General features: G+C 37.7%; 1 long non-coding RNA gene across 1 annotated transcript in view; it reads left to right on the top strand.

Moving 5' to 3' along the window:
• Positions 1–21865, top strand: part of LOC138145288 (uncharacterized) — a 67306-nt gene extending 45441 nt beyond the window's left edge. The window contains exons 4-5 of the long non-coding RNA XR_011164172.1: positions 466–523; positions 21735–21865. This is a non-coding gene — a long non-coding RNA (uncharacterized lncRNA). The remainder of the gene's footprint in view (positions 1–465; positions 524–21734) is intronic.
• The last annotated feature ends 2177 nt before the right edge of the window (positions 21866–24042 follow it).

Raw genomic sequence — 24042 nt, 5'->3', positions numbered from 1 at the left:
AGAGAGTCTTAATTGTCTGCTTATCTGTATTTTTAAAACAAAAGTGTGACCCAGATTGCAGTTAAGAAGACGAGTTCAAATCCTGTCTCTGTCACTAATTACGTGTGACCCTGGGCAGCATTTCTTAGCCTCAGCTTAGTTTATCCTCTCTGGACCTCCATTTCCCTATGTCTAAAATAGGGAAAATAATAACATCTATCTTATGAGATTGTTATGGAGATAAAATGAGATAATATATGTAAAAGACTCCATAAATCTTCAAACATTCCAAGGGGTTTCCCAAAAGTCTTGGTGCAGCTTTTACTCTTAATAGCTTAAATTAAGAGTTTTAATAGCTTCAAGTTGCACTAAGACTTTGGGGATACCCTGTATAAATGCTAGATACACAATTTCTTTTGTGTTTGGGTTGGACTCAGTGATTAGAGAATTCTCCAATTTTGTAATTCTATGATATTGTTATTCCAGAGTGGCTATGGACCCAAACCTAAGAAGACTTTAGGAGCTGCAGCTATTTGTGGTCAAGGTACAATTCATCTAACAATCTGATGCTATTTCACAAGGGCTGAAATGTCTCTACTCAGTTAAATGTCTGACTCAGTTACTGAAAGAAGGTATGGTATATAGAAAGACTTTCATTAGAAATACAGAGGTTCTGGGGCGGCCAGGTGGCTCAGCCAGTAAGAGCACCGGCTCCAGTATCGGGATGACCTGGGGATCAAATCTGGGCTCAGATACTTAGCACCACACCCAGAAATAACTGGCCATGTAACCTTGAGCAAGTTACTTAACCCGGATTGCTTTAAAAAAAAAAAAAAAGAAATACAGAGGTTCAGTATTTACCCAATGGAGTCAGTGTGGCATAACGGATAGAAATATCACTGTGAAGTTCAAGCCTTGTCTCTACACATATAGACTACATGGTCCTAGGTAAGTCATTTAACCTCTCACTGTTCTGGACAACCTTCTAAGAAGGGCTGGGGAACCTGCCACTTCGAGGCCACATATGGCCTTCTAGGTCTTCAAGTGTGGTCCTTTGAATCCAAACTTCACAGAACAAATCCCCTTAATAAAAGGATTTGTTCTGTAAAACTTGGGCTCAGAAAAAAGGCTGCACCTAAAGGACCTAGAAGGTCACATGTAGCCTCTGGGCCACAGGTTCCCCACCCCTGCTCTAAGACAATAAATTGCAAAGAAGATGTTGACCTACATTGATAGAAGATATTTTCTCACCTGGGGAGCTCCCTATGTAGGTGAAATACTGGTTATAGTCCCTATCCTATTTAATCTTAGCCTAAACAGAAATATACACAAAGATGACCGTTGTTTTATGAAAGCCATATATGTCACCTCATCTGCTATGAAAAGGTTCTATAATGCTAGAAAGGCTTTGAGTATAGTCCCTTTGACAGAGTGCATCTATTGTCTGAGGACCAGGAGGGTCATCACCAGTAATTTGGTCAGTAAATAATAAGTGTTTTGTACAAAGCAATCCATTACACAAAGAAAAATAGAAAATTTTTCTCAGTCCTCTATGGACTCCTTCTACTTCTACAGAATAGTGGAAGAGTGATGGTAAATTGGGTTTACTAAAAATCACATGGTTCTTAGGCTATCCATAATCATCAATTTAATTATCAGTACTATAAATGTGACATTTTTGTACAACAACCAATGTTTCAGTAGAAGGAATTCTACAAGAACTGAATCATAATGACATCATGGAGAGACTGAGCATAATACCTGTATGTCATTCGTATTTTCATCTATAAGAGAGTCAATTAAGTACTACACATGAAAAGCACAACACAGCCTCATAAAATAACCAAAAAGGATATTGGAAAGGGGTCATGTGAGCAAGATGGAGGACTAGACATTTTCTCTAGTCCTCACTAACTTTTTTTTCTTTTTTTTTATCAAATGCTTTATTAACTTCTAGTTTACATCATTCATTTCCACCAGATTTTGAGTTACAAATTTTCTCCCCATTTTTCCCCTACCCACCATGCCAAAAATAGCTATCCCACTGGATATCCCCTCCTCCAATCTGCTCTCTCCCATATCTTCTCCCATATCCCCTCTGACTTTCCAGTAGAGCACGGTGGATCTCTATGCCCCAGTGCCTATATATCTTATTTCCCAGTTACATGTAAAATAATATTAATAATAGTATATATATATATATATATATTTTTTTTTTTAAACATTTGCTTTTAAAATTTTGAATTCCAGATTCATTCCCTTCCTCTCTTGTCACCCACCCTTACTGGGAAGATAAGCAATTCAATATAGGTTGTACATGTATAGCTATGCAAAACATTTACATAGTGGATATATTGTAAAAGACTGACTATATTTCCCTCCCTCCTATCCCACCTCCCACTTATTCTATTCTCTACTTTGATTCTGTTCCTTTTCAAAAGTGGGTGTTTCCAACTTCCCTCCCCCCAAACCTGCCCTCCCTTCCATCCCCCCCCTCATCCCCTTCCCCCTACTCTCCTGTAGGGTGAGATACCCTATTTAGTGTGTATGTCATTCCCTCCCTAAGCCAAATTCAATGAAATAAGGTTGACCCATTCCATTTTGCCTTCCTGTTCTTCCCCTCCACTGTAACCATTTTCCCTTGCTCTTCTACATGAGATAGTTTACCCCATTCGGTCTCTCCCTATCACCTCTCATTATATATTCCTCTCTCACCTCTTAATTTCACCTTTTAAGTATCATCCCTTCCTATTTAATTGGTACTGTGCCCTCTATCTATGTATACCTGTACACACATTCACATATGTATTCATACGCCCATATACCCTCCTATATAGACATATATGTATTTCTATTGCCTTCAACTATTCTCATACTGAGAAAAATTTCAAAAGTTACAATTATCGTTTTTCCATGTAGGGATGTAAATAGTTCAACTCTGATAAGTTCCTTATGATTTCTTTTCCCTGTTTACCTTCTCATGCATCTCTTGCTTCTTGTATATGAATGTCAAATTTTCTATTCAACTATGGTTTTTTTCATCAAGATTGCTTGAAAGTCCTCTATTTCACTGAATGACCATATTTTCCCCTAAAACATGATACTCAGTTTGGCTGGGTAGGTGATTCTTGGTTTTAATCCCAGCTTCTTTGACTTCCGGAATATCATATTCCAAGCCCTTCAATCCCTCAGTGTAGAAGCTACCAGGTCCTGTGTTATCCTGATTGTGTTCAAATATTCAAATTGTTTCTTCCTGGCTGCTTGTAATATTTCTTCTCGATCTAGGAATTCCGGAACCTGGCTACAATATTCCTAGGAGTTTTCTTTTTGGGGTCTTTTTCAGGAGGTGATCTGTGATTCTTTCAACTTCTATTTTGCCCTCTGGTTCTAAAACATCAGGGCAATTTTCCTTGAGAATTTCTTGAAGGATGATTTCTAGGTTATTTTTTTGATTGTGGATTTCAGGTAGTCCAATAATTTTAAAATTATCTCTCTTTGATCTATTTTCCAGGTCAGTGGTTTTTCCAGTGAGATATTTCACATTGCCTTCTATTTTTTCATTTGTTTGGATCTGTTTAATAGTATCTTGATTTCTCATAAAGTCACTAGCTTCCATTTGCTCCAATCTAATTCTGAAGGAATGATTCTCTTCTCACTAACTCTTAAAAATAGAGTAATTATGCATCATAATTAGAGCAATTACATGACTTATAAAATAAGAAAATAAGGAACTCAACAAGTCTTATGAATTACAATGGATAATGATAACCCTTATCTGGATAACTGAACACCTCTCCCTCTCCCCCAGCCTCCATGCTCTGTCAATGAATATAAACCAATCCGCAGGTTTGTGCTTGGGGATCCACTCAAGGATTTTCTTCCTGCTAGCATATCTGCCAGCACATATTATCCCAGCCTCTAAATCACCACTCTCCATAGAATCCTGTTATAATAAGCAATGGAATTCAACTCATCCCAGTCACATTAAGAGGAGGGAGAGGTATGGGGCAGGGGGGAGTAACCTCATTTCCCTTTTGCCTCAGATGTCCCTCAGGTTACAGAACCTGAAGCAAAAGAAATTCTGCCAGAACACCTGCTCTTCAAAAAGCATCAGAAAAGACTGAGTGTAGCCAGGGAACTAAAGAACAGAGGGCCAGCATGTAGGACTGTATTGGACCTGAAGAAAGTGAAACTGGAATCCAGCTGGGGCCACTTCTTTTCTCCCAGAAATACTTGGAGATGTGAATCAAGGTCACTGAAAAATGAATTCTCCCACTTGGGAAAAGGTTGAGACAGTTCTGAGGCCCAGCCCTAGGAGCAAACCCATCAACAAAGGGGAAAAAGTCAGAAAGTGAGTGACAGGGGAATATAAGGAGAAACAACAAAAACCACCAAAGATCTCAGGAAGAAGGAAATTCAGTTAAAAACCTAGAACACAAGCACATAAATTAGCAAGAAAGGTAATAAAATAAGAGAGGAAGATAAGTACCAAGACATCTAAACGATCACATTATCTTGAAGGAAATATTGCAAGACAAAGGAAATTGAACCAAAACCTGATGAAACAGAACCCTATAGATTTGAGAATGCTTCAAGAGAGACATCAGAAACTTCAGGGAAGAAGTTAGAAGGGAACGAGTGGCAAAATTGTATGTCCTACACAACTGAAATAATTACCAGAATAACAAAACTGGAATCCACAGTGGTATCTCCAAAGAAGTGAAAGCAACAGATTGATAATATAACTATATAGAGGTGAAGGACAATCTGGAAAGAAGAGAAAAAGAAAAAAGCAATCATGTTAAAAGAACACATCTCCACAAGCAAAACACATAGATCTCAAAGACATGATGACAAAGACAGTGTGAGGATCATAGACCTTCCAAATGAGCATCAAGTCCAAAACTCTGAATGCTGTAATTCCAAAAAAATTCACAAAACTGCCCAGAACTTCTAAATATATAAGAACAAAACACCAATCAAAAGAATTCACAAAATAGGAAATTCACTATATCTTTTTATTTGTTTGTTTGTTTTGGAAATTCACTGTATCTTAAGAGGAAGTACGAGGATGTCCCATTTCTGAATCAGCTACCAGTGGGAGACTTAGACCTTCAATTAGAAGAGACAGCTACAGCAAAGATCAAAATTAATACCAAAATAGAAAGATAAAAATGAGAAAACACTGCATGCAATTGCAATAACTGATTTATTCAAGCAAGTTGCTATTGCTGAAAAACAGAAACTGGATAAATACTGACTTGGAATATTACTATGTCTTACAGAATTCAACAAAAGTTTCCACAACAAAAAGGACAAAAGAGCCAAGAAACATTGCCCAGCATTTGATCTTCTTGCCAAACAGCAAACCATGGCAGCCAAGGGCAACACTGGTGCAATACTTCTTAAACTGTGGGTTCTTGACCCCATATGGACTTGTGAAAAATTTGGCAACAGTGTAAGATCTCTGAATGCATAATGACCAAAATTAATTCAAAATCAAATATGTAATGAATCCAAGGTGTTTCTAGCAGCACTTGCCTTTGTTGCATCAGGCAACCTCACCACAGCCTTGATTCTGAACACACTTTGGACACACTTTGCACTGTGCATGCCTTCAGGCCACACAACACCAACTAATGCTTGCAACCCCTGTCCTTTGCCTCCACAATGTTTTGTATATGTGTTTATCCTTTCCAGGGCTTCTTAAACTTTTTTCCATAGTGGAAAAAAGTTTAAGAAGCCCTGGAAAGGATAAACACATATACAAAACATTGTGGAGGCAAAGGACAGGGGTTGCAAGAAGAATTTCCTTATAAAACAGTGAAAGGCAGTAGAGAATAAAATGAGTTTACAAAAATCTTGACATGACCTCACCAAGCCAGATCATCCAAAGGGCACTCAAAGATGAAAGTGGAAAAGAAAGAGAAAGTGGATCCTATCTGACAGCATTTTTATATATTGCTTATTCTTATCACCAATCATAATGGAACCACTACATCTGGACTTTAACACCACAGTATTTGATGTGCCAAAGGGGAAAGCAGAAATGGAGCTTAGGAAGAAGTCAGGTAGAACTCCTGGACCAGATAAAGAATAAGCAGAAGAAATCTGTACTGGAGGTAATGTGACTTTTAAAACACTAAGAAAAACTTTCAAGTTATGTCATGCAGAGAAAAACACTAAACACTTAGAAAAACCAAAAGCAGTATTACTACCAAAAAAAGAAAGGAGACGAGGACAACAGGCCCTACTGAATGAGTCACATACTTCTTTTCTCATCTCTGTAAAATCTTTATGAGATAGCGCCACTTTTCATGGGAGCAAAGAACTGGAAACCAAGTGGATACCCATTCATTGGGGAAAGGCAAAACAAATTGTGGTACATAAATGCCATGAAATTTTATTGCACAATAAGAAACAACATGAGAAATTCAGAGAAACATGGGAAGATGTATATAAATGGATGCAGTGGGAAATAAACAGAACCAGAAAAGTAATATATACAATGACCATAACACCTTTCGGTGACTACAAACTGACTTGATAATATTGATGCCTTTGTTATAGTTTTGTTTTGGTGTGGAGGCAAACTTCTTCACCAAATATCAATTTGTGCCAGTGTTTCTTCTCTCATATATTGGGCACACTATTGGCAATAGCCTAGACTGGGGGATCAGGGAATACTGTTCTCATGATGAAATTATTCCTCCAAACCAGGAAAGCACTCCTGTAAACTGTCATTAAAATTCCAGAGTATTAATTCATGAACTGTAGAACTCCATATTAGTCCAAGGATATGCTCAAAATACATTGATCTCAAGTAGCTCAACTAACAACTAACAAAAACACCTATATTAGCAAAAGGAAGGAAGAATTCAAACATAGAATGAGATATCATTAAGGCAGCACAGAATAGTGGAGAGAGCCCAGAATTTGGGGTAATTGGACCTGGGTTCATGTTTCAACTGTTCATTGTGAGCTGCTCAATCTTGCAAAAGTCATCTAAATTCTCTGGGCCTCAGTTTCCAAACTTCTCAAAGGCTGAGTAGAGTGGGAGGACAGACAGTCAAGATTCAGTCTAACTTTCCAGGACATTTGCACATTATTTTTGTTTCCTCCCTAGGCATTCTATGCAAATCCATCTACTTGCTCTTCCTCTTCCAAGGTACCAAGTTTTCCTCCTCTGTGCCTTTATTTTTTTCCCCTAGGCCAAGAATTCTGTCTTGCCTTCCTCTTAGAAACCTTTACTTCCTTGAAGATACAGTTCCTTTCCCCATGCCTTTAATTGCTAGTGTCACCTCACTCCTTCCCAAATTGTCATACCTGTAGTGAGGCATATACCCCAAATTGAGGACAAGGTGACAATTACACATCATCATGCATTTCCAAAAGTAACCCCACCAAGCCACCCATGTGGGTTCACTATAGGTAGAGCCCCCTACAGGTATTTTGAGGACTGGTTCATTAGAAAATCCTTTCTCTCTCCATCCCCTATATATACACATTATATGTTATGACATTATATGTGATATATGTCATAATATACAATTCCAATTCATATAATAATATCAAATATAGTATTATATATAATATATACACCCATATTTGTATATAGATAGAAATAGAGATACATTTTGATTATATTGTATCATATAATATCAGATCACATAAAATGTGATATATCACATTATATTACATATATAACTTAGAACTAAGCAACTTGTATAAGATCATGCAGCCAAAAGTGAGCAGTTGGAAAGTGAACCCAGGTCTAATGACACTAAGTATTATAATACACTATGCTGTATTACTGTGTTATATACATTTTATTATATATGTGTATACATATATGTATGTATGTATCTGTTCACATGTTATATATAACCAACACAATGCAAGGTACTTCAGAATAGGAACTACTTCATTTTTATCTTTGCATCCCCAGGCCTATAATAATAAGAATGATAGCTTGCATTTATATAGATAATGCTTTAGAGTTTTCAAAGAACTCATCGGACCTTCCCAATAAGTCTATGAGATGTGCCATTTATTGTCCCTGTTTTCTAGATGAAGAAACTAGGCTAAGAAAGAGTAAGTGACCCTTCCTGAGTCATACAGCTAATAAACATCTAAGACAGAATTTGAATTTAGGTCTTCCTGATTCCAAGGCTGGAACTCAATGTAGTGTGCCATTATTACACCTTTCCCATGTACTCTGCAATCCAGTAATTGCTATCCCTCTCACAAGACCTGCCATCTCCCAACTCTGGGCATTTTCACTGGCTGTTCCCCTTGCCTAGAATCTTTTCCTTCTTCATATTAATCTCCTGGTTTTCTGGCCTTCTTTCAAACCCCAACAAAAATTCCACCTTCTACAAGAAACCTTTCAGGATCTTCCTTACTGCTAGTGCCTTCCCTCTTTTAATTATTTCTAATTTATCTTGTATATATCTTATTTGTACATAGTTGTGTACATACCACCTCCCCGATTAGACTGTGAGCTCCTTGAGATAAGAGACTCTGGGGGCGGCCAGGTAGCACAGCGAGTAAGAGCACCAGCTCCAGTGTCAGGATGACCTGGGGATTGAATCCAGGCTCAGACACTTAGCACCCACCCAGAAACACCTGGCCGCGTAACCTTGAGCAAGTTACTTAACCCCAATTGCTTAGGGGTGGCCAGGTGGCTCAGTGAGTAAGAGCACCAGCTCCAGTGTCAGGATGACCTGGGGATTAAATCTGGGCTCAGATACTTAGCACCACACCCAGAAATAACTGGCTGTGTAACCTTGAGCAAGTTACTTAACCCCGATTGCTTTAAAAAAATTTTTTAAAAAAAAGAGAGAGATAAGAGACTCTGATCTGCCTTTCTTTGCATCCCCAATATTTAACACAATGCCTTAGACTTAGTAGGAGTTTCACTTAACATTTTTTACTTATTACCACTTAGTACTACTTAGCATAGTACCTTGGAGGTAGTAGGAGCTTGTTGGATTAGATGGGACTAAATGATCTCTAAGGCCATATCTACCAAAATCCTATGATACCAGTTCAAAAGAAAATTATATTAGACTTTTAATTCTGTATAAGGCATTCTTCTAGGGGGGAAAGACTTTAAATCTATAATAGTATAATGATCCTTTAATAATTGAAATATATGAGTCACTTGATAAAATTCAGCCAATGTATAGAGTGTTGCTATCATCATAGTAACTAAGGTGGTATGTATACCACCTCTGAGGCACATTTATAAAATATAAAGATTCATGGCTCATGTCTACACCCTCTTGGGCTGGATTGATGTGGGAGTCCTACAACTGATAGGCCCAGTGATCTCTGCTTCTTTCCCCCAAGGTCAAAACTTTTCATGTATCTCATCTCCCTTGCACTGACCTCCACAACTCACTAGAGAACTGAATCTAACCTATTTGGCAGTACTAAAGAAATTTCAAAAGCCTTCAGTTACCCTCCTTGAAGACTTTGATGTACTTAGGATTTGAAAGCCTCTTAGCTCTTTTGAAATGGACAGGTTCTCATTATGGCTAATTGAGTCATAGTGTTTTCTTTGGTTTCTGAATAGAGTTCAGAAGGAGGGGAGATGAGATAATGCTGGACAGAATTCAGATTCAAAGGGAGATGACCGGGGAGGCAATTTAGCTACACAAACTTCAAAATTTATTAATTAATGGCAAACAACTAAAAATAAAGAAACTTCCTTTAGAAGATGAAAACAAATAAAAAGGGAGCATGGACTATGAATATGAATCAATGGAAATAAGAAAAAGATACACAGGAAGGGGGAAGTATGAAACTTCCTAAAGAGACAACTAGCTGAAAAGGAGGCAGGCCACCTAATACCTCCATACCTACTTCAGCAAAATCCTGAAGTTCATACCAGACCAAATAATGACCATTAACATAATGAAAAACTTATAGTGATTAACTTCTTCAAGTTCAAAACTACACAGAGTCAGTCAAATCCACAAGCAATAGGAATGGGACCCCTCCAGGAAAGTTAGGACACATATAACCTGCAAAGCTTTGTGTCCTGAGGCAACAGGAGCAGAGGCATTCCCTGTGAAAGGTCCAGAGTACTCAGAAAATCCCCAGGGTGGGGACCTTGGGAACCCCAGGGAGGAACTTAACTCCAAGGGGAAATTTAACCCCAAGGGAGAACTTAAGCTCAGGAGGTAAAGGTCAAGGCAAGAACCCAACAGACCCAGGGCAAAACAAAACAAGACTGACCACCTCACTGAAAAGTGTAGTGGGGACACAGCCTAGGCCTGGTACAAAGCCCAAATTCAAAAATCAAAGCTAGAAAGACCAATATCAAAAATTATTGCAAATCTAGAGATTTTGTACAAATCTAGAGAATAGAAATTCTCCCACCCAAAAGAAGAGTAAGTACCACTATAAAAACTGCAAACAGAGACTGAAAAGGAAAAAAACAAGGATTTTCCACAAGGACTACATGAATCCCTTAAAAAAAAAAAAGTAAGGGGGTGGCTAGGTGACGCAGTGAGTAAAGCACCGGCCCCGGAGTCAGGAGGACCTGAGTTCAGTTCCTGCCTCAGACACTTAACACCCACACAAAAAAACTAGCCGTGTAACCTTGGGCAAGTTACTTAACGCCAATTGCCCTCCAAAAGGCAAGAGATAAACTCAATGATTCTATGTGACAGTAAGAAATATTAGAATAAAATCAATATTGAAAAAGAGAAGAAAATGTAAGATATCTGATATTAAAAACAAGTGACCTAGAAGACAGATCAAGGAAAAAACTCTAGGAACAGATAAATTGACAAGTGATTACTATTAAACATCCAAATGACAATTCAAGTATCATATAAGCTATCTACAAAAACAGAAAAGAGGTATTTCCAATCTCTTTCTATGAAACAAATATGGTCTTAATACCTAAACTACATAAAGACAAAGCAAAGAAAGAAAGCTATAGACTAATATCCCTAGTGAATATTGAGGGAAACACTTTAAATAAAATATTAATAGATACATTACAACAATACATTTAAAGACTATATATTTTGACCAGGTTTCATTTATTCCAGGAATTAAGAGCTGGGTCAATATAAGGAATACTATAGACCCAATTACCATGTTAATAATAAAAATCACATGATTATATCAAGAGAGGCTAAAAAGGCTGACACAATCCAACACCTATTTCTCTTAAGAACAACAACTAGAAAGCATAGGAATAAATGGACCTTTCCTTAATATAATAAATAATATTTATCTAAAAGCAATAGCAAACATTACATTCAATAAAGAAATATTAAAGACTTTTCCAACAAGATCAGGAGACAGTAAGGGTACCTATTATTATCAATCTATTTAATATAATGCTAGAAATAGTAGCTATAGCAATAAGAAAGGGAAATTGAGGGAATAATCATAGTCAAAGAGGAAACAAAATTATAACTTTTGCAGATGATATGATTTATAAAAGAAAGACCTTGAGTCAACCAAAAATTAATGGAAACAAAACTTCAGTAAATTTTCAGTATATATAATCAGTCCACAAGAATTGTCATCATTTCTATATATTTCCAATGAAACCCAGGAGAGAGAACTAGAAAGAAAAATTCCATTCAATATAACTACAAATTGCATAAAATATCTTGTAGTCTTACCACCAATATACAACCAGGAATTATATGAACAATTACAAAATCCTTCTTCCAGAAATAAAGATACATTTAGATAATTGGAAAAATATTAATTACTCATGGGTAAGCCAAGTTAACATAATCAAAATGATAATATTACTTAAATCAACTTACTCATTCAATAACATAATAATCAAACTACCAAAGTATTGTTTTATAGAACCAGACAAAATAATAAAGTTACCCTGTTAGAATAACAACAATTTCAAGGGAAATGAAAAAAAAAAAGTGGGAAAGAAGGGGGCCCAGCAGGAGAAGATCTTATACCATACCACAAAATAATAATTATTAAAAATGATTTGGCTCTGGTTAAGAAATGAAGAGGCCAACAGATTGGAAATACAATTGGAACAGATTGGGGATACAACATAGAGAAGCAAATGAGCACAATACTATAGGGTTTGATAAAGCCCCAAATCCCAGTTATTAGAGTAAGTTTACACTACTTGATAAAAAATGTAGGGAAAACTAAAAAGAAATTAGGTGTAGATCAATACACTGCTCTTCATAACAAGATTAACTCCAAATGGATACGAAACTTAGACATCAAAAATGACATCATAAGCAAATTAGAGAGTAAGGAAAAAATTATAGATCTTTCAGATCTATAAAGAGAATGAGAGTTAATGAACAAACAGGCAATGGAGAAGATTATACAAGGTAAAATTAAATGTTTTTCAACCCAAAAATGCATCTAAAAAGGAAAGAGTTAACTGGGGGAAAAAATCTTTGCAGCAAACTTTTCTGATAAAGGTCTCATATCCAAGACATGTAAGAAAATTATTCAAATTTACAAGTTTTCAAAAAAAGAAATATAAGCTAAGATCAACTTGATGGGAAAAATACTTTTAATCACCAAAATTTAGAAGATACACACTAATGTGGAATTTTTTCTGGATTATGCATGCTTGTTTTGAGGTTTTCATTTTCTTTTTTTTGCTCAAATGGAGAGAAGAAACAGGAGGATAAGATAATAAATGAGTATAACAAATAAACAAGATGCAAAACAAAAAAAAAGAAAAAGAAAAATGGAAATCTAAAAATCACCAGAATCCCTTAAAAACAATTATTTCTTTTTTGAAAAAAAAGCATGGTTATAATATCCTACAAAATTATAACTGTAAACTGCCCAGTCCTATTAGAACCAGAGGGTAAAATGAGTAAACAGTCTGCCATTCACCTCCTGAAAGGAACCACAAAAAGTAAAGTCTCGAAACATCATAGTAAAAATCCAGACTTCCCACATCAAAGAAAAAAATACTACAAGCATCCAGGAAGAAGCAGTTTGAATACTTAGAACTATAGTCAGGATTTTACTAGACTTGGCAGCTTCTCCTAAAAATCAAAGAAGATCTTAGAATACAATATTCCAAAAGGCAAATGAGAAAGGCTTTCGACCAAAAATAACTTACCCCGTAAAGCAGAGTATAATCTTACAAGAGGAAGGGGGAAAAAAAGCAGTAGAGAGGACTTTCAAACATTTCTGATGAAAAGATTAGAGCTGAGTGGGAACTTTGAAATACAGAACAAGAGTCCAGTGAAACCTAGAAAGGTAAATTTATTTGAACAATTGGAAGGAGCTGAATAGTGATTTCGTGCTAACATTCTAATAACAGAAGAAGAAATAAATGTCCTTTCAGAACCTTAATTTCTTCAAAGCATATTAAAGGAGTTAAATAATAATAACAGAAGTCCTAGGGATGGATTGATTCTGTTTTAAGATGGGGAAGAGAAGAGAGAGTAAAAGGAAGGGAAAGGAACTTCCTATTTTTCCATAATTGGTTATGTGCCAGAAGAATATACAAACATGAAAGCATGGGGTGGGGAAAGTGGACATCAGCTAAACCTCACTTTTATCTGAAATGGATAAAAAAAAAAAGTTTGAACAGAGAGTGGGAGGATCAGGGGAAGGGAGAGAGAGATAAAGAGAGAGACAGACAGAGAGACAAAGAAACAGAGCCACAGAGATAGAGAGACAGAGACAGGAGAGACAAAGAGAGTCTGTTGTAGACATGGATCAAATTCAACAGGGAAACATGAGGACAGGGAGAGGAACTATTAACATAGAGAATAATATCAAGGAGGGGATAGTCACAAGCAAACCAAACTTCCTGTAACTGAAAGGAGGTTAAAAGCAGAAAAAAAAAGGGGGGGGGGGGGGAAGAGAGAAAGAATTAGAAAAGGAACGAAGAGAGGAATGGTGGGGGAGGGGTTAGGTAAAGAGAGAACTATGGCCTATATTGGTTCTTAGACATTCAGAAGAACAAGTGAATAAATCAATGAACAATTTATGGGATATGATCATAATGGATTATTATATCAACAAACAAGTTAACTAGCATTTACTAAACACTATTTTTTATTTACTATTATTTTGCCAAGAACTATGCTACATGCTGAGAATACACATACAAGCAAAAATAAAATCATTCCCTGTCCTCAAGGAGCACTAGCACAGGAAATTCCTATTTGGAGCTCTTTATATCAAAGAAATGACAGGTCTGGTAAAAATAATAATAATATCCTAATCTATAATGTGAGGGTACAGCGCTTTAATGTGAGGGTACTCACAAAAAATTGAGGAAGGGATAATCTTAATGGGAACAAAGTTAAATAAGTCATCGTTATTTTCATATTGTCTACTTTCAGCTAAAGAAGATAAACTAGAACTTGGACATTCACTAAAAAGAAGGTTGGGCCGTGTGACCCTGGGCAAGTCACTAAATTGGATTGCTTTGCAAAAAAAAAGGTTGGAAAGGGAGTCCCATCCATTTCCACATGCAGAGAGATAGAGAGAGAGATAGGGAGAGACATAGAGACAGAGACAGAGAGAGAGAAAGAGATGAAGGGACCTGGAACCTGAAGCAACTTGAGCTCACTCGATGTCTTATACTGAGAGTGCACTCTGCGTGAGAATCACCTATCCCACCTACCTCTACTTTCTGCTCTTAGCTACTGTTAAATTGTTAAATTTTCAGAGTGAGTTTATACCTTGAAATTGGAAAGTTTTTGTTTTGCCAACTGTCTTAGACTTAAGAAATTGTTCATATTAAAAATGTGTTGCTATACTTTTTTTTGGAGAGCTGGTTGTTAAACATTTGATAAGCAATACTCTCTGTTTCTCTTTCTGACTAATATGCTTGCCTGTTGACTCTACAGTGTGGACACCATGAACTAAACCAGTGAGAGGGGAAGGACTTTCCTCTCCTGCTCTCCTCTTTTACTCTGAAAAATAGGCCTAGACTCTAGGCCCCAGACCTAGAGGGTGTATGTCTCTGTTCTCTGTCATTTGCCCTTCTCAGTTTTAGGTACTAGTGATAGTGACTCTCACTTGACCTAGGAATTCAAGTCACGGTAACTTTGGAGTCAAGATTCCATGCAGGATAGTAAAGATAGTCAGCCCAGCAAGAGAGCCCAGAGAAACCAGGGGGCTTAGAACTGGAGCCCAAGGAGGGTTTTAGACTTAGAACTATGACTCTAGGGGTGGCTAGGTGGCGCAGTGAATAGAGCACCAGCCCTGGAGTCAGGAGGACCTTAGTTCAAATCCAGCCTCAGAAATGTAAACAAAAACTAGCCATGTGACCTTGGGCAAGTCACTTAACCCCAATTGTCCTCCAAAAGGCAAAAAAAATTTTTTTTAATGATAAAACAAAGTCAAAAGGCTAAAAAAAAAAAATTAAGAACTATGACTCTATAGGAACTGAACTAAACTGTGAACCTAATCCCCTTCCTTTCCCCAGAGACTGAGGTATAAAGGGAAGGAAGATCATGTCTTCCACCGGTTGGCAGAGTAAGTTAGTATATTTGTGATTATAGCTCTTAAAATGAATAGTTCCTTGTAAAAGCTAAATCTAAATACTAGTGGTTAAATGGAACTGGTATGCAGAGAACTCCTCTCCCTTATATTTGGCAGAACGGCACACACAGGACCTGAAGTCATCTGCAGAGAGCCTGAATAATCCCCACTCCCAGCTCCCCTTAAAGGTCCTGGAGAACCCTGATGGAGGAGTGAAATCTAGCAACAGGCCTTCAGGTAGCAGGAACCACAGTAGTCCGTGTTAAATTACTTTGTGTGCTGATGAGGCATAAGTATACCTCACTCTCCACCAGGTAGTCTGATCCAGTGACACTGGTTTCCTTAAACAGGACTCTCCATCTCTCAGCTCTGAGCATTTCCTCTGACTATTCCCCATTCTTGGAACAATCTTCCTCCTCATCTCTGCTTACTGGCCTCTGTCTTCCTTCACATCCAACTAAGATCCCATCTTCCACATGAAACCTTTCACAATCTCTATTAATTCTAGTGCCTTCCCTCTTTTGATTATTTTCCATTTATCCTATATTTGGCCTATACGTATTTGTTTGCTTATCGTCTTCCTCATTAGATTGTGAGCTTCTTGAGGACAGGGATTATCTTTTGTATCCCCAGCAATTAACATAATACTTTGCACATAACACGCACTTAATAAATATTTTTTGACTGACTGACTGATTTACCAGCATGCCTCTCTCTCTTGGTTTAGCATAAGACACATATTCCCATGGAGAAGTGAGATATTTGTTGCCTAACAGATAAAACCTGGAATGGGAAGTAAAGATTATATAGAAAACATCAAGTTCAATGAAGTTGGATTCAAGAATAATGCCAATGTCAGATGGGTGCAAATGTGGCTTATCATCTACAAAGATAAAGGGATTTGATTTTCAGTATTGCAGGGTTGAGGCAACTAGGTGGTTCAATAAATAAAGTGCTTTCTTTAAATCAGAAAGACCTGCCTCAGACCTTCCCTAGATGTGTGATGCTGAGCAAGCCACTTAACCTCTAAGCCTTAGTTTCTTCATCTGTAAAATGGGAATATTATATAATAGCACCTACTTCACAGGATCATTACAAAGATCAAAGGAGATTGCATATCATACATATATACACACATATTTATCTTACATAGCACTTTGCAAACTTTAAAGTTCTAGATAAATGCTAGTCATTCTCATTATTCTCATTATTAGATGACTTTTTTTTGAGGAGGGAAGGCAAGACAATTGGGGTTAAGTGACTTGCCCAAGGTCACACAACTAATAAATGTCAAGTGTCTGAGGTCACATTTGAACTCAGGTTCTTCTGCCTCCAGGGACGGTGCTCTATTCACTATGCCACCTAGCTGCCCCCTCGTCATTATTGTTATTATTTCTGTTCTGTCTCTATCCTGGGCAATTCCAACCATCTGCTTCATCTATTTCCAATGTGCTGAGAAATGCTGGAGGAATCACAAAATCATGCTAACTAGATCCACTACAAATCTGTGTTATTTAAAACCCCAACTAGGCCTTACTACTACACAAAAATCATTATGTCCTTCTCTTATTGATTATCAAACTGTCCACAACAGCTGTTTCAAAACTTTTTTTCTTTCCTAAAGCAAGCAAACAAATGCATGCTCTCCCATTTCACATTTATCAGGTGAGTTCTACTTTCTATGTATGTGTCTACATACATGCTGTATTCCCAGTATAATGTAAGCTCACTGAAGGCAGAGACTGTCTCATTTTTGTCTTTGCAACCCTAGTACCCAGCAAATAGTCTAGCTTCTTAGTAAACATTTGTAGAGTTGAATTATAGACTTGGCAACTGATCACATGTGAAGGGTTAGGGAGATTGAGAGGAGATAGTCAAAGATTATTCCAACATTTCCAGCTTGGTTGACTCAGGAGATGGTAGATGCCATTAACAGCAATAAGGAGGTTATAAGAAGGAGCAAATTTAGGGGAGAACATGGAGTTCAGTTTTTAAAATAAATTTGAGTTGTTGACAGAACCACCAGTTGGAAATACAGAAATGCGGTTCACTGAGAGGTCGAGGCTAGATGTTTAAATTTGGGGTTAATCTGCCTAGAAATAATAATTTCAGCCACAGAACTGAAAAAAAAAAGTGTAGAAAGAAGAAAGAGTACCCTTATGGTAGTATGTCCATGCTTAAAAGAAGGAAGGAGGAAAATGATATAGTGAAAGAGATCAAAAAAAGCATGGTCAGAGATGTACAATATACCAATTACTTGGGACAAGCAATAATATTGATATGGTTTCATTTTGTGACAGCAACAACCAGACATGGGTACATCTACTGACACTAGGCTGACTCAATGTTCCCTTGCCAAATAGCTAGTAAATTCTGCCAGTTCACTTCCCAATGTCTTGCTCCCAGTCAACAGAATCACTGCTTTCCTAAACATAGCACTTATACCCAATGCCAGTCCCCATCCTCTCATCTCTTTCCAGTTCAGCAGTACCCCTTCCTAGTCAATTTTCTCCTCTGCCACTGCTTTCATTGGAACCAATGCTAATTTCAATCAATAATACCCAATAAATATATCTAATAAACATTTATTAAGCATATACTTTTGAGTCAGGTATTATGTTAGGCACTGGGGATGCACAAAAACAAAATAGTCCCTGCCCTCAGGGAGTTTATACTCTAATAGGAAAGACAGCGTGCTTAAATAAAGATAAATACAAAACAGAGACAAGATAACCTTATGGAAGGAGGTAGTAGCAGATGTGGAAACTAGTTGCAAATATACTTTTCCTCTTTTGTCAAAGGTTCACAGATTTAATCCTGAGTAGAACCATGAAATCCAACCCTCTCATTTTGCAGATGAAGAAATTGAGAGCCGGAGAGGTTAAGGAACTTTTGTAAGGTCATCTAGGTAGTAAAGTAGCAGAGCTGGGATTCATTCCCAAGTCTTCTGACTCCAAATCAATCTTCCTGTCCATTACACCTTGATTTCTCCTCAGTATCTTCTGGGGACTAACTGAAACCCACCTTTCTTCTGAGAAAACTATCTTCCTGGCTACCCTCCCCAGCACTGGCCAGTTCTCCCTGCCCCATTGCTGGTGCTTGTTCTGGAAGAAGACCATGACCTCAGGGAGGTGATGCCATGACTTGCAAGTGAATTGGATTTCAGTGAGGCAGGGCTGTGCAAAGTCACCAGCCTCACTTTGTCCTTCAGAGTCACCTGGGTCCAATGGTGAGATATAGATCAGGACAACTGTAGATGGCCCTGGATACACTGGGAGACCTTGACCTTGTTAAGCTAAGGTCTTTAACAGGTCTCAGTTTGACTGAGGCAATGTCCGTTCAATGATTAAGGCTGGGTAAGAAATGAGCCCGTTAGGCAAAGAGGACAATTTAGTTGGTCCTTCTTTATTTATTTATTCATTCATTCATTCATCCATTTATTCTAGTTTTGACAAAGATCTATTTATTCCAAAGGTATACAGTAAATAAAGTATATTTATTTAACCATTCATTCATTTATTCTAGCTCTGACAAATAAATATTTACTCCAAAGATATAAAGTAAATGTACAAATATTTATTTATTTAATCATTCATTCATTCATTTATTCTAGCTTTGACAAAGAAATATTTACTCCAAAGGTATAAAGTAAATAGACAAATATTTTAGTCCAGTTCCTAAGTGCAAGCAGTCTGTGTTGGCCTGAATGCCAAAGAACAATTTGAACATGTCTACTTGATAGTAGCAATCTAATATTGCCAGATTTCTCAAATTAAAAGTTCTTCCAGTACTTGTACAGGACCCAGTAATACAGAATGTATCAGTACAGCAATACTTATATACAGAATTCAATAATACAAAAAAGTATAAGTCAAACAATCAACAAATAAAGTTTACAAAATTAATAAATGGAATTGATTTATATTGTACAAAAAAAACCTATAAAACAAATATACAAACAGCCTCCCTCCTATAGAGTTCCATTCCCAAGTCCAAAACCCTTCCCTTGGGTCTTGAGTCCTTCTCAGAGCTCCCCTCCCAGGCTAGCTAATTGCATCATCCTACCTAGAATTCTGGCTCCAAGGTAACCTTGGATCCAGCTCCCAGGTCAACCACCTGGTAAGGGGAGTCAGGGACTCAGGAAACTAAGGATTTGCCCTTTCCCTGCCAGTTTCAAACCCTTGCTATGCTACCATTGGTCTCAGTCTTTCACAATTATACTGTGCAATAATATTATACTCTCTCTATCCAATGAGATTAAATGAGACAATTTTTGTAAAGGATTTAGCACAGTGCCCTGGATATAGTAGGTGCTATGTAAATGCCTATAGCCTTTCCACTTCCCTATCCTTGTAACTGTTACTTATCCCCAGCATACACTCCACCCTTCCTCTATTACTTCAGTGCTTGGCTCCCAGACAACTTTCTTACCTCAACTCTAGCCACTTCCTTGGAGACTTCAGTGTTCATGCTGATCATCCTTCTAACCCCTGGTTTCTTAAATTATTAAACCTGCTCAACAACCTTGACCTTAATCTCCACTCTACCTCACCTGCCCAAGCAGTGGTCACACCTAAGACTTCTCCATCAGTCATAACTACTCCTTCAAGATCCCTAATTTTGAAATTCACCTCTCTGACCACAATCTTCAGTCCTTCCACCTTTGCAACACTCTTCCCTCTCTCAATATTGGGGGATTTTTTCACTCATAACAGCCTCCCAGAGCTCCTTAAGCCTTCCTCATCCTCACAATTCATCATGTCTTGATTTATAGCCTTCAACTGTTTCAATAATGAACTTTCCTCTCCTTGTGAATTCTTCATCATTCTGACAATTCCAAAGGACTCATGATGAGAAAAAAAAATGCTATCCACCACCATGACCTGTGAGAGAAAATCAATGTACAATTTTCTCACTTTTTTGTGATATAGCTAATATGGAAATACATTTTGCATGATTTCATGTGGATAATTAATTGATATCATTTGCTTACCTTCTCAGTGGGTGGGGAGGAGTGGGAAGGAGGAAGAAAATTTGAAATTCAAGATTTAAAAAGAAAATAATGTTAAAAATAATTAATTTAAATATAGAGATCTATATGGGTATGTGTCTATATTATATATAAAATATATACATGTGTATATAAACATATACTTACATGTACATATATAGGTATATGTGTGTATATATAGGTATACATATACTGTATGCATGTGTGTACATGTACACACATATATACCTGTATTATGTAATATACATAGGCATATATACACCTATGTATACACCTGTATGTGTATACACGTGTATATATGTGTATGTACACATGTATACATATACATATATAGCCAAAGGAGATAGAACCTCTGGGGGAAGGAACTAATGAGGTCCAAGAGGAGATCGAACACAGGAATACAGTTGACATTGAGCAAGTAAAGAGAGCTCAGGATCTAAAATACATCTGACAAGTTACAGCTCCCTCAGGCCATGCCTATACCTGGAAATGGGCACCCAGAAACCTGCCACTTTGTCGGCATTTTATGATTACAAATCAGTTCTCTTTGACATGCCCCATTTTTCACTGCAGCATCTCCGTCTTCAAGCCTTTATCAAACACTTCTAACTTCGTCAGAGCATTTGAGTATGCCATTTACGAAATTGCTTTTGGCTGATGTTAAGAGAGCACAAAAGCAATACCATTCTGCAGAACAAAGGCAGGAGAAGCGGGCAAGGCTACCTAGAGAATCCAGCGCAGATGGCCCGCATTTTTCTAACAAAACACCCCAGTGTAGTGTTTTGCCAACAATTTTCTTTATGTGTTGCAGTTAAAATGGAATTACCAATGAGTGTGGAAAAGTATGCAGCTTTACTTTAGGAAGTGGATAACGGAAGGAAGTGAGGTCCCCATGCTGTAAAAGGGTCAGGAAAACATTTTAGGATGCAGATTGCCCACATGCTCACATTTCTCTTGCATCCTTCAGTCCCCAATATTCAACTCCCCCTTTCCCCCTCCATTCCAAAGGGAAAATCAGTTCTCTTCATAAGTGTTTCTGTCTTGCATCTTTCCTAGTTAGAATCATTCATTCTCCTCTTGTGTATTAGAAGGCTTCATGGTATGTTAGAAGTGCATTCAAACATCTCTGTGGTCTTTCCATAAGTGACCTTCAGCATAAGTGCACAGGCCCCCCCATCCTGTTCATCATAATCCACTTGACTTTTGTGTCATTGCATACGCTAAAATTCTAAAAGAATGGTTTTCACACTCATTATAGTTTCCAGAGAGGCAGTGAGGCTTAATGGAGTGCCTTGGTGTCAAGATAACCCGAGCTGAATTGAGTCCCACCTCTGACATAGACCAGCTGTGTGACCTTGATCAAGGTACAACCTTTCAGTGTCCAGAGGTAATTCTCTGCTAGAACTTCTTAAATTAAGGTCCATGGACTTATTTTGTTTTTTAATATTTCAATATAATCGGGGCGGCTAGGTGGTGCAGTAAGAGCACCAGCCCTGGAGTCAGGAGAACCCGGGATCGGTTCTGGCCTCAGATACTTAACACACACTCAAAAAAAACTGGCCATGTAACCTTGGACAAGTTACTTAACCTCAATTGCTTTAAAAAAACATTTCAGTATAATTGCTTTATTTTGAAATGCTATGTATTTTATTTTATGCATTTAAAAACATTATTCTGAGAAAGGAAGGAAGGAAGGAAGGAAGGAAGGAAGGAAGGAAGGAAGGAAGGAAGGAAGGAAGGAAGGAAGGAAGGAAGGAAGGAAGGAAGGAAGGAAGGAAGGAAGGAAGGAAGGAAAGGAGGGAGGGAGGAAAGGAGGGAGGAAAGGAGGGAAGAGGGAGGGAGAAGGGAGAGAGGTGAGAGGAGCAAAAGAGAGGAGAGAGAGAGAGAGAGAGAGAGAGAGAGAAATATTTATTAAGCATCTACTCTGTTCCAGACACTGTGCTAAGTGCTTTACAAATATTATCTCATTTGACCCTCACAACAAGCCTATGAGGTAAGTGTTACTATGATCCCCATTTTACAGTTGAGGAAATTAAGACAGACAGCTGGTAAGTGACTTGCATAGATCCACACAGCTAATAAGTGACTTGCATGGATCCACACAGCTAATAAGTGACTTGCATAGATTTGAACTTGTTCTTCCCGACTCCAGGCCCAGTCTCTTTCCACTGTGCCTAGCTGAAGAGGATCCATAGGTTTCACCAGACTGCCAATGGTTCTGTAACACACAAAGGTGAAGAATCCTTGATTGAGATTTTTTTCATGTCAGAGAAGGCACTGGTCTGCACTGGTGGAAGATATTTTCTGACACAGAGCTCCCTATGCTGATGAAATCACGGATCTGGATCACCCCACCTCGCCCTGCCATCCTCCCACCCACCCGAATCACCAAACAATAACTCATATGTATATAGTATTTCCTTTATAACTGATCCTGGGTTGTAAATGGTATTACTTTGATACTTTCCTCACTCCACAAATGAATATACTGAGTTTCAAAAAAGTTAAATGACTTGCCTAAGGTCACACAAACAGTACTAATATGGCAGCATGTAAACCTAAGTCATTGTCTTCACATTCCCTTCTCCTTCCATGACTCCATGCTGCCTTTTCCACCTTACAAGTCATGTTCATTAACACTGTTCTTCATACAGTGACCCATGACCAGGTGAATGCCCAAGCAACTAAAATCTATGAAAACTAAATCATTTCTTTAATGTCCTAGTTATTCCTTATCCTGTATCACATGTTAAAATAAGGTAGCTTGCAAACATGGTTATCATTTGCAATGTAACTTCAGTTATATGGTGGGTGAATTAGATAGAAATGTGACTTCCTCAGACAAAGTTAAGAGACTGGTGCTCTAATTCTCCCCCCACCTGCCAACTAAGTCACTGATTTTGGTCAAGTAATTAAAGGAAATTCGAGTATTAGTCTCTTTAAAACTTAGTTTCCTGGGGCGGCTAGGTGGCACAGTGAAAAGAGCACCGGCCTTGGACTCAGGAGTAGCTGAGTTCAAATCTGGCCTCAGACACTTGACACACTTCCTAGCTGTGTGACCTTGTGTAAGTCACTTAACCCCAACTGCCCTGCCTTCCCCACTCCAAAAAGCAAAAAAAAATTAAAAAAAAAAAAACACAACTTAGTTTCTCTTTTTACCAGGTGGGAAAGACTTCTTACAACCAACCTCACACACCATCAAGATCGTGGAGAAAAGGAAAATGTATCCAGGAAAGTGTCAGATGTTATCATTATCTTTACCAATTATTTCAAATCACAAATATTTGATTTTCCAGCTAATTCAAGGTCATTTCATTGTATTCTAGCACCACTCCAAATAAATTATCCTAGTTTAATACATAATAAACACCTGTCTTACTTGGGTATCATCCAAAATCCATTCCCACCCTCTCTACACTCACTTCTAAACAGAAATAACATAATTCATTTAGCAAAAGCCTCCAGCTGCTCTCATGGAAAGCTACTGCTTTACAAGAGTTTTCCCCAAGCTATTAATGATGGGTGGGAGGTTAGCCTTTTTTACAAACTGACTTTATAGCCAGGAC

This window comes from Petaurus breviceps, unplaced genomic scaffold, assembly GCF_028583685.1.
Source record: "Petaurus breviceps papuanus isolate PSGF00001 unplaced genomic scaffold, PetGlider_PUasm1.0 90734, whole genome shotgun sequence".
Lineage (NCBI taxonomy): Eukaryota > Metazoa > Chordata > Mammalia > Diprotodontia > Petauridae > Petaurus > Petaurus breviceps.
The sequence above is the reverse complement of the archived record's forward strand: the minus strand, read 5'-3'. Positions and strand labels throughout refer to the sequence as shown.